The following is an 11,092-nucleotide window of genomic DNA, read 5'->3' on the forward strand; positions in this document are numbered from 1 at the left end:
GGAAAGCTACTTAAGCAATTACATTTTTTAAATCATTGCTGTCATTTCCACACTTTAATAATACAAGCATCTCATTAGATGTTCTCTTTTTACCAACATGAGGCCTCTTTGTAAGTTTATTCTATAAAGATGTAGCGCGAAGAAGATTGATGCTACTTTTCTATCGCCTCCTTGGGCAGATCAATGGACTTTCCAAAAATCCATGACCGCTTCAGCTCTGAGGCGCTCATAAAGTGTAAGTGATGGACCAATAACACGGCCGTATACGTGCCTGTCTGGGACACTGTATTGCATTGAGTATGTAGAATGAGTTTATGCTTATTCCCATTAGGTGGGGGAGACAACTGTCCGTTTATGACTCCAGAGGTAGTTTGATTCATTGCACCAGAAATATCCTCCATTCATCACCATATATATATCCGTATGAGAGCTTATCAATTACCTTTATTGACCGGTGTGCTTAAATGCAACATGTAACAGGCCGGGTCCCCAAGAGGGGAGGGAGACAATGGCTCGGATTGAGCACCACGTAGAAAAATTCAATATCGCCCGTCCTCCGAAGGTTTCATTTTCCTGAAACTACATGTTTTATATCGTAATAAATTACTCAGATTTTATTCCTTTTGTTCCATTGCGGCTGGAGGAGAAACTATTTAAAATAAATACGTGACCTCCAGCTTTTAGAGTGGGGTTAGAGTGGGTAGAGTGGAAGATGAGGAGGAAATGGGGACATCGCAGAGTAATTAAATGTGTGTGTGTGTGTGTGTGTGTGTGCATGAAAGAGAAATATATTTATATTTGAATCAAGGTAAGGTTGGCTATTTTTCTCGATTGTCACAGGACAGAATGTTGAAGAGGAGAGCTGAGTGCATAGTGGGGTGGGGGGGGGGGGCAGAGAAAAGGCTGACTGAGTGTGTTGAAAGAAAAGAACAAGGCTGTCATAGCCAATATAGCAATTAGGGCACTTTACTGCTTCAGAGTTCCATCTTTTGGTTATTGCCTCTGTAAACAGAGTAGGATCTATAAATATATCATCAAAAGAAAAAGGCGACTGAGGAACAAGAAACAAACGTATATTCCAGGTATGTGCACCGGTTGGATGGCATACAGTGTATATAGCAGTGAATTGCTATAGCAGGGTTCATTATAAACTGAATTAATTGATCAAATAGGATAAACAACCACAGAGGTAAAATCTGAAATCGATAAACGCCACAAGAAACCGAAGAGGTAGATTAGCGCAGCATGAGAAATGTATTTTATCATCATTTTTAACTGGTCAAGGGGGAACCGTTGCTGCTAATCCATCAACACGTGCTACATTAACACTGACTCTAAATGCAGATGCATCCAGTGTGAAAAGAAAGGGCTGATATTACATACGCCTGCTCAGATGTGGTTCTTATTGCTGATCTATAAAGCACAAAGATAACACACACAAACAACCTTTAGAAGTGGATCTCATTAGAAAGCAATATCTATTTCAATATGGGCACTGTGTGCTCTCCGTGCTTGCATGTATGTGTCATTTATAGTGAGTGTACGCTTTGATGTAAAGTAGAGGTTCCTTTTATTCATGTGACTTGCCATACAGAAGGACAAGACGGCATCCGTCTCATTCTGACAGCTTGAATCACACAGCATATGGATGCATAATGCACACATGTCCAAATGCAGCGGGTTGAGAGGCATCACACGCGCGCGCACTCACTCTATATGACTTCTGCTCCGCACAATTTGAGCATGTATGTCATACGGTACTGCCAGATTGCACAGTAGGGGGTCATTTACATGTTGTAATAGGGTCTACATATCACTGCTGGAGGAGATGAGAGAGAGGCACACAGGCCTGAACGTCCCCGACAAACACAACGCCTCGTGCCACGCTTCTTATTTACATGTGTGCGACTCCCGGGGTACATTTGACGCCCATGCGAGATGGAATATGACATCTCTACTCGTACACCGACGCCGAATCTGCTTCCGTGATTCACTGGGTACGTCACGTGATGAAAGAGAGTGATGGGTATTTCAGGCAGATTGGTTTATTTACTTCACAGCTTATTTACTGTGTTTATTTGTCTGACTCGTGGCGGCAAAAATGCCATGCAGCCAAGTACGTCTCTGTCCAGCTCTCTGCGAAATCTGGCTGCTTTCAAGGGAGGCAGCACTCAGGAATGTCCAACTATTATCCGTCTCTCGCTACTAAATGGCATGCTCGGGAGGGGTTGGGAAGTGGTCTGAGCACCTGGGTTTGCGATATTAACATAAAAGCGAGCAACAGCGTCAAAAGCACAACAGCTCCGGGATTCCCTCCAGAGTGAGTCACGTCGTTTTTAAAGGAAACGTTTAAAATGTAGCTGATTATCATGAGCATATTGCATTATAATTGTGAAGCTACCACCAGCAGCCGGGCAATTTATTAAAAACTTGTGTTTTTGTGCAGATAAAACGTAGTAATGTAGTAATTACTGAGCTCTATAGGTGGATGTATTTTTTTTTACTTTTGGTATGAACCAGGCTAGATGTTTCTGCCTCGCTGAAAAGATTGATACCACTCTCTTAAAACTGTTACAAGGCTACAGCTAGCAGATAGTTAGCAAAATGATAGGCTACACAACTTTTGCACTTCAATGTCTGTATGTTTTTAAACCATATGGCTCTATTTTGTATGAATTAGTGAGCTTTAGAGGTGCTGTTGTTACCTTTGTACAGAGCCAGTATTCTCATCTAACTCCCTGCAAGAAAATGAATAAGCCCGTTTCCCAAAATGCTGCCCCTTTAAAATATTGTGTGATGTGTTGGACTCTTGATATAAAACGCAGAATGGCAGAGGTTTCTCATTCAAAATATTCCTTTTGCAGAGAATGTCAGCAGCATGGGAACACAAAGCTGCACAATACACCTTCACACAGGAAATGCACACACACACACACATCAGACTCACACACCATCTGCTCTCCCCTGTCTATAGAACCCATATAAAACTTAAAGCCGAAGCAGAGGTGGCTGCTGAGATAGAGGGGCTGACATCAGAAATGAGAGTGACCGTGGTGCTTTTATATCCCAGCATACCCTGACCCTCCTCCTCGTCTCCCCGCCGCATCCCCATCGCACAACAATAGATTTCCCATTACTGCTCCCTCCTTCGGACCATCCCTCAATCACAGCTCGACAATATTTACCCCCGGAGTGCTCTGTTTCAGAACATACCTCAGCGCGTGTGTGTGTGCGGTCATGTGAATATTTGTTCATGGCTGCAAAAGTGTGCTTATATGAATGTGTGTGTGCAGTGAAATGTATAGCTTTATTGTATTCCAAAAGCCCAAAGATTATCTTTTCCATTCTCCTTTTTTATTTTTACCCCACTCACTCAAGTCGCTCTTACTCACACACTCCCTCTTTCCCCTGTGAGCTTTTCAATTAAGCAATTACAGTAGCAGTGAATAGAGCCTGCCTGGACACTGGCGCTCTATTGTAGAAGCACCTGTCCCCCCATAGACAGCAATTACCTGCCAGGCTGGAGGGGAGTTGCAGGCTATTGTCTGTGTGCATATATTTGTGTGTCTGTGTGTTTTGTGTGCACACTCATTTCGGCTCTACAGGGTCTTTTGTGTGTGTGTCAGAGCTGGCCGCACGCAGGGGGAGATTGTTCTTAATGAGTCATATTCAATGACAGTGACAGAGGGAAATTTAGAAAGTCTACTTTTATTTGAGGTGATTTTCACGAAACAAAATATCAACCTAACTTTCACTGCAAGTACGTTGATTGTTCAGGGTGTGGGAGCAGACCAGCGTGATTTGGCCCGGAGCAGCTCAGATACCGCTGGCGCCTACAAGCGGCACTTTCATGGCGTCGTTAAACGTTTTAAGCCCTGCTATGGAGCGAATTAAAGAGGGGGTTTCTCTCAGCGTGAGCAGAGAGTAAGTGGAAAGTGACAAATAGAAAGAAATTGAAGCAACTTCAGAAAGGTTTGAGGGGCCGCTCCGATTCACTTAAAACCGTATATCTGGCCACAACGTTAAAAGTCACGGAAAGATTGAAAAATAATTCATCAAACCGTATAACACTCGAGTCGCGTGTGCGCAAGTTACAAAAGCAACAGGGACCCAATCAAAAAAAGATTTCTTGGCATTGCTACTTGTGAAAAAAAAACTCCACAGGGTATCTTGTGATATATTACAGTGTTCCCAAAAAAGCACATATAGGGGTTCGCAGATATGGCCGATTGACGTTTACATCAGGCGGACCAAGGTGGACATGGAGACGTGGAAAGTAGCTTCAGCAGGCTATATCGCTGTTAGTTCCCTGAACTAGCACAGGTCTCAGATAGCTAGCTAGCTTGGTGGCTGAAATGACTGACAGGCTTCAAAGCTTCTCAGCTAACAAACATGTTGATTTACACCCTGGAAGGTGCTGCACTTAACACAGTCCCTTTTTTAATTCTTCATCTCTAACTGAACCAACATGTCAGAACACAGTGAGACTGATAACAGTGACTCTTTAACACGTCAACCAGTGTAGTCCTACGGCAAATGAGGATTATCTTTGTTGTTCTTTGGTTCATTCCCAATTAACATGTAGCATTCAGAACAAGCACACATAATTAATTCAGCAGAGTTGCTGTTGAGTCCTGCAGTTTTCCTTTGCATTAATTGCGAGAGCTCTTGAAGTGTGGCCCTATCCTGGTTTTATGTCGGCGATTCATTGCATCATCAATGTGTCTTTTTCTCAATGTTGCCTTTTTTTGTTTTGAGCACACGATTGGATCCAGGTAGCTTCTGGGAATAATTCATCTAAAGTAGTAAGTGTATGATAACACATTAGATCATCAGAATTACATTTAGCCAACGGCATGGAGCGCAAGGAAAATATACTATGTATTAAATGTTTTGACAACCCATAATAACTCAGGCATGTATAATAGATTTGTGCGAAGTAAAGCTTGTTTCCAGGAAAAGTTTGTTGAGTTTTTAGTAGGGCTCCAGTAGCTGAACTCACTTGTGGGGTATAATCTAGGAAATGATGATGATGCAGTATTTATATTTCTGTCAAAAAAAAACATTTAAATAGTGCAGAAAATTGCAACCCCAGCTACTTTTTCTTCACCCAGGCAGCTGAGGTGTATTTGTCCAAATGACACCCCAGTGAGTCCTGTGCTGGTGTCTTGTTCTGGCAGCTCCCTGGTGTGTTAATTTACGCCCGGGTCCATTTTATAGTGAGCCTCTATTGATCTGCTTGAACACACATGTAAGGCTCTAAAGCTCTGGTAAGACAAGGCAAAATGTCTGCTACATATTGATGGTGTATGTGTGTGTATGTGCCTGTGCATGCAGTGCTTCACACCGTGTAATTCTCAAACCTCTCAAGGTGGCAAAATACGTCAGCATCACCCTATCACACTGTTCCCATGACGATAACGATCCACTCCGTTAATTAAAGCCCTCTACATCCCCGCTGTGTTATGTGATGGACAGGTTAAAGTGTGCCATTTGGGGCTTACACAGTACACGTAAACAGAAATACCATAATTTAGTGATGTGACTAAGTGGAGGACTCTAAATGCGGCATTGTTTCTCAATCTGTTTACAGCTCTATTATTTCCCCCAGGTAAAAGCACCGACGCATGAAGATGATTTGCCGTCAAATCTACCAGTAAAATGCAGAGCGACTAATGGTTAGGCGTCTTGGCAGGGCTCCAAGTCGCCGTAATCAAACGCATTCAGAGTTTATCAGTGATGTTTATCGGGCTCAGCGCGCTTGATGTTCCGGGCGGAGGATGCGAGGCAGGATATGAGGCTGATGGTTTTGATCAATCACTGATAGCATCACACGGGACTAACGAGGTCTCCTCACGAAGGAACATGGAGAAAGGGACGTAATTGGGGAAACTCATGACTATCTACCACAAAGATGGATTCATATTGTCTGGGGAGACTTGGTGAAGAAGGCAGGGGAAAGAAGGAGAGGAGACGCGTTGAGAAAGACAAAGACCACGGGCTAGAACAATCATGTGTCCTTTCAATTAAATCCCTGAGAGACAACTGAAACCCTACCTGCTGTCTGTTATATGACAAGATACAATGCGAAACTAAATGGCCCATATATACACATACAACCTCTGGTGCAACGGCCAGTATTGTGCGTGTTCCAGTGTAGCCAGTGGATATCAAGGCCAAGACTTCCTTTTCTGTGGGCTGGTCAGAGTTTACAGTCTGATTAGCAGCTTGAGACACGAGAACTGAGATGGAAGTCGTCAGTTAATATTCAGTTAACAGTTCATTTTAATTCAACCTGGATTACTCAAAGCAGCTCGTACTGCAAAGGGAAACCAGAATGCTTCCGGTACCAAAATCTTGTTCTGTTTATAGAGATGACCTATTTAATAAACAAGGCATGGAAATACAAGTGCCTTTTTTTAAGGTCTTGAATCCGCACATCTCTTTCCCCAAGTCACGAACCAGCAGCAGTGAGGCAGGCAGAACCGGCCCGTGGATCCTCCTGCTGGGGCGAGCATATGAAGGGCACTTCAGCTGCTCCGACAGGCCTCGCTTTGATCTGGGAATACACAGAGTCCTCAGTGCTGACAGTTTATGTAAGCAGCAGATCCCCAGCCTGTCGGTCGGATCACCGCCACTTTGGGGGGGGGGGAGAAACAGCTGGCGCTTTTGAGAGCGCCGGACATGGAGACACGCTGGGAGAAAGAGAGGGATAACAAAGCTAAATAAAAAAAGACACTGACACATATGGGTCTCGAACATGGGAGCGTCTGGATTGAAGAGGAATGCTGGAGAAGTCTCGGGGCATTTCAAACACAGCAGCCAGACTGCAGTCAAGGTCGTGGCACAGCGTGATGACTTCCCGATCTTTATGTGCTGCTCTGCGCTGATGGTGAAATAGAAGTGAAATCGACGCCCTGAACACCGTTCGATGGAATGATTCCACTTTCTAAGGACTCATTCATGAAGAGGTTAATGACTCGAAAATGGGAAATTAATTTAACGTCCAATGGAACATTCCCCACAAGTGTGTGTGTGTGTGTGTGAGGGATGGACCGTGCTCAGCCATCGGCCTAATGTTCTTCAAAGTCAAGATGAATGGACCCCTCCCTTCCTCAGTGAACTCCATTTCTCCTATACCGATCACAGATATGGGCGGTTGCTTTTTTTTTTTCATGGCCGGATTCAATTTATGGTTTAATTAAAAAAATTTGGAGCCAAAAAGACACTCTCGTCTTCAATGGAGCAGCTGGCCCCCCCGAGATGTATTCATGGATAGAGTGAATTGAAAATGAAAAAGGCACAGAGATTTTGACTTGCAGATTGTGATATCATTTGACTGAGCCACATGTATGAGCTCGCACTCGACAGCTGGGTGGAAACTCTCTTTTTAGTTCACCGTACGCCTGACGGTAAGTAAGACTTCCACCAGAAGACTTGCTCACTAAAACTCCCTCCATCTCGTTGCTCACTGGGGAACAATAAACCCAGATGGTAACTAGAAGTATCCACGCATGCAGTACGAGGACAATTTCTGATCATAATTTACCCCCAAGCTCATCACAGTAATGTTGTGTTTGCAAAGTGCTTAATACCTTTTTGATTCAGTGTCGTCGTAAAAAGACACAGTCTTTGTGGAAGTGAACACTATTTCAGTTGTCTGGCCGGCTACAGGCTTACTGTCAGTTATATTGGCCGATGCTGATTAAAGCTTTAAATTTGGATCACTGGCGATTCGGCCTCTCAATGTTGGTCAACAGTGATTAAGCTGTCACACGGCAGGGCGAGGTCATTTTGCCTGCTGGTAATGATGCAGACTGCTTTTCTTCCGTCTACGTGTTTTCAATATCTAATGGTGATTGCACGAGCAAAATGAATTCTGAGTTCTGAGGGACTACACGGTAATACTGTGCGTGAACACATCCCGTATAGACATGAAGTATACTGAAGCTGTGTGTTCAGCAGGCAAATTGCCTCAGGTATATCATCTTCAGACTTTGCTTTTATTTATCTTTTAACATCACATCACATGAGAGCAGATGGAGTTTGCTCACTTGTAATAGATTAGCAGATTTTAAGAGTGCTTTAAGAGCTTGACATTTATTCTTTCTGTTTGGACCAGTTGCATTACAGCTATACGTACAGTCTGTGCTTTGGACTGGATATCAACATATCATTTTTGATCGTTTTATCATTCCATTATATTGCTTGTAGCCTACCGTTGTATACACTGCACACATGTTGACAGAGGACTTCAATGAATTCGGATTAGTTGGAATTAAAGAAGGCATACAGTGATGTCTTAACAAATGGCGACAAATGTCTTTGTTGTTCCATTTTCTGAAGTGTTTATTCACTTCTACCAGCTGTGATTTGGTGCCGCCGTCACCATTTCACGCTGAAATGCTTGACAATGGTGAAGCACCGCACTCCAAATTGAGCAATGGGGGCCGTAAGTATGTACGCTGGCCGTGTTGTTCATGGTGCTCAGAACACTGGACAGCACGATTGAAGCCTGTTGGGGATCGAGGACGGTTATAGATTGTTTAGATTTACAGCGCGGCAGAGGAATAGTCACATATTCTAATTGCAGCTAAGTCTCAGCCCTCAAGGGAGCAACACTGCTCCAAAACAAAGAGAGATTAATAATGAAATGATGAGACAGGGATGATGCGCTGGGAGGGGAAAGCTATATGATTTAAAGATCTGGACAAGCTAAGACTTAATCACTTCATCTGATTGGTGTTTGAAGCCATGAATCTCAATTAGCAGGCATTGGGATCTTTTTGGCAGTTATGCGGAGGCCATTTCCATGATTGTACTGGGCCTGCTTGTCAGCCAGAGTTAATATACTGCAAGATGGATGTATTCCAAAAACAGCCGGAGAAAACGTCAGTCGATCTACTGGCTGTGGAGTGAATTTATACGAAATCAGCGCTTGTTCACCTTGAACAAGCGCTGAAGTGCTCTTCGCTGCTGTTGTTTCCTTTTTGTTTTATAATGAATGATTTCCCGTCTCTCCGTGCTCGCCACTGTGTACTGCATCCTCCCGTCATTGTGTGCCTTAATTACAGCTGAATAGGAGACAATGAGTCTTCACTGATAGGCCTTTCTCTTCCGCTTACAGGTCCTTTATCATTCCTCGCCACAGGTTCTCAAAATGGCTGCCTTTGGACCCGCTGCCTCCGTGTACAATTATGAACCAACCAGACGGTCGTCCTGGTAACCTGCAGATAAGCAGTAGGCTAATTCAGTTAGCTTGTTATCTCATCGGTTAGAAGGTAAAATGAAAGATGCGGAGGAAATCACCAAATTAGCCCACTTTGAAGCATTGTCACTACAATCAGCAGAAAAACAAAAGATTAGCTCGCTTCCTCCGCTGCTGAATGCATGATTATCAACATGCTTTTCTTTCTTTCTTCCTGCGTTTCTGTAGTATTTTTTTTATTATTATTCACCCTCTGATCTCCCATTTTTGCTCTCTAGGCGCACACACGTTCCCAAAACCCAGTTTCCACAGAAGCCTCTTTAGCATCACCTGGGGTGGTTTGGGAGGAACGCTCATCTAGAATTCAGTTTGATAATACGTCCATGAAATATTCACTCTTCTCTCGGCGTGGATGTTTGCATCCTACAGTAAGCTGCGAGCTGCCTCTTTGTGGCGGCGTGCGTCTGATATTGGCAGAGGCTCTCGGGGAGATGTGCGCGGATGACATCGGGGGGAATCGCTCAGACGAGTATGCTACTTGACAGTTGCTCGCTGCCATCCGATGCCTCTCACCTGAGGCAGAGGCGCCAGGCGTCCTTCAAAAACCATCTGCCTGTCTTTCACCGCTAATTGATTTGTCCTCGGATGGAGGTGTCTGGGAAGTTCGGGGAGAATATGTATTTTTGACAGACGCTCAGCACGCGAACGTGTACCGTACACGAAAAAGGGCGGGGCCGCGACTGGAAGGCACTTCTCGGCGCCTGCAGGTGAATTAGTCGTCTTTGTGATGCGTCGAGTTAAAGAAAGCAGCGGGGAGCTTACTGGCGAGGCATCTCAGCAAATTTACGGCAGCAATCTATTTTTTTTTTTTTAAAGCACATAAAACTATTTGTCTCTGACTTCCCTCTTACCCTCTGGCAGCTCCTTAACTAAGCCAGCACTTTTCACAGTCTTCAGGGATTCATGTCTAAATGCAAGAAAACACTATCACAGGAGAGGGTGGCCGCCGTGCTTATTCGATGCAGCTTCCAAAGCAGTTTCCCATCATCAAATGCCCGAAGCACTGAAATAGTTTTTTTTTTAACACAGCAACATCATGCTAGCCCACCCTTTGTGTGTGTGTGTGACTTCTTTCAGCATGACCATGAATTCAGGAAGTGAGGAATTATTCAAAAAAAGAAAAAGCTGTGAGCCATAAGAGGAGATACTGTAGCCTTTCGTTTGAGTTAAGGGATTCCTCCTGAGATTAAATTTCTTTGCATAATTACATCTTAAATCTTATCGCCCCTCCTCCAGAACACTTCACCACCTCTCTTACTCGCCAACGAATTGTCTGGCAGAAATGTAGGTTACCATCAGCATGATGGGCTGTGTGTTAACAAGAAACTTCATAGGCTTAAGTCAGACGCTGCAGAAGTAGATGGCTGTGATATCCACAGATCCACTCAAAAGGGATTTCAATCATTCATGGTCCATCATTGTCAGGAGGACCCATCTCGAATCCTGAGGATATGAAATAAGTGTTACGGGTTCATCACGCTGCATGTCCAGTGTAATGGGAAATACTTTTAATGAGCATCAAGTTCAAGCTGTTTGCTGGCTACAAATAAAGAAACTTCTATTTCAATAATCAGATGTAACTTGATATCAGACCCACAAGAAGCAGCTCCTGCTGCTGTACCTGCCCTCCTAATTACCATAGGTTCCAGTGCGTGGGGGCTCCTCTTCCCACAACGCAGGAGTGAGTGCAGACTTAAACTACCCACCAATAATTGGTGGTGTGGCTCTGAGGATCTATTCCCTGTTGCTTAAACAAGGAGAGTAGTTAATGTATTGGTGTTGGAAGAGGTTAAATGCCTGCACTGCAATTTAAATGTAATTGAA

Source organism: Melanostigma gelatinosum, assembly GCF_949748355.1.
Source record: "Melanostigma gelatinosum genome assembly, chromosome: 22".
Classification (NCBI taxonomy): Eukaryota; Metazoa; Chordata; class Actinopteri; order Perciformes; family Zoarcidae; genus Melanostigma; species Melanostigma gelatinosum.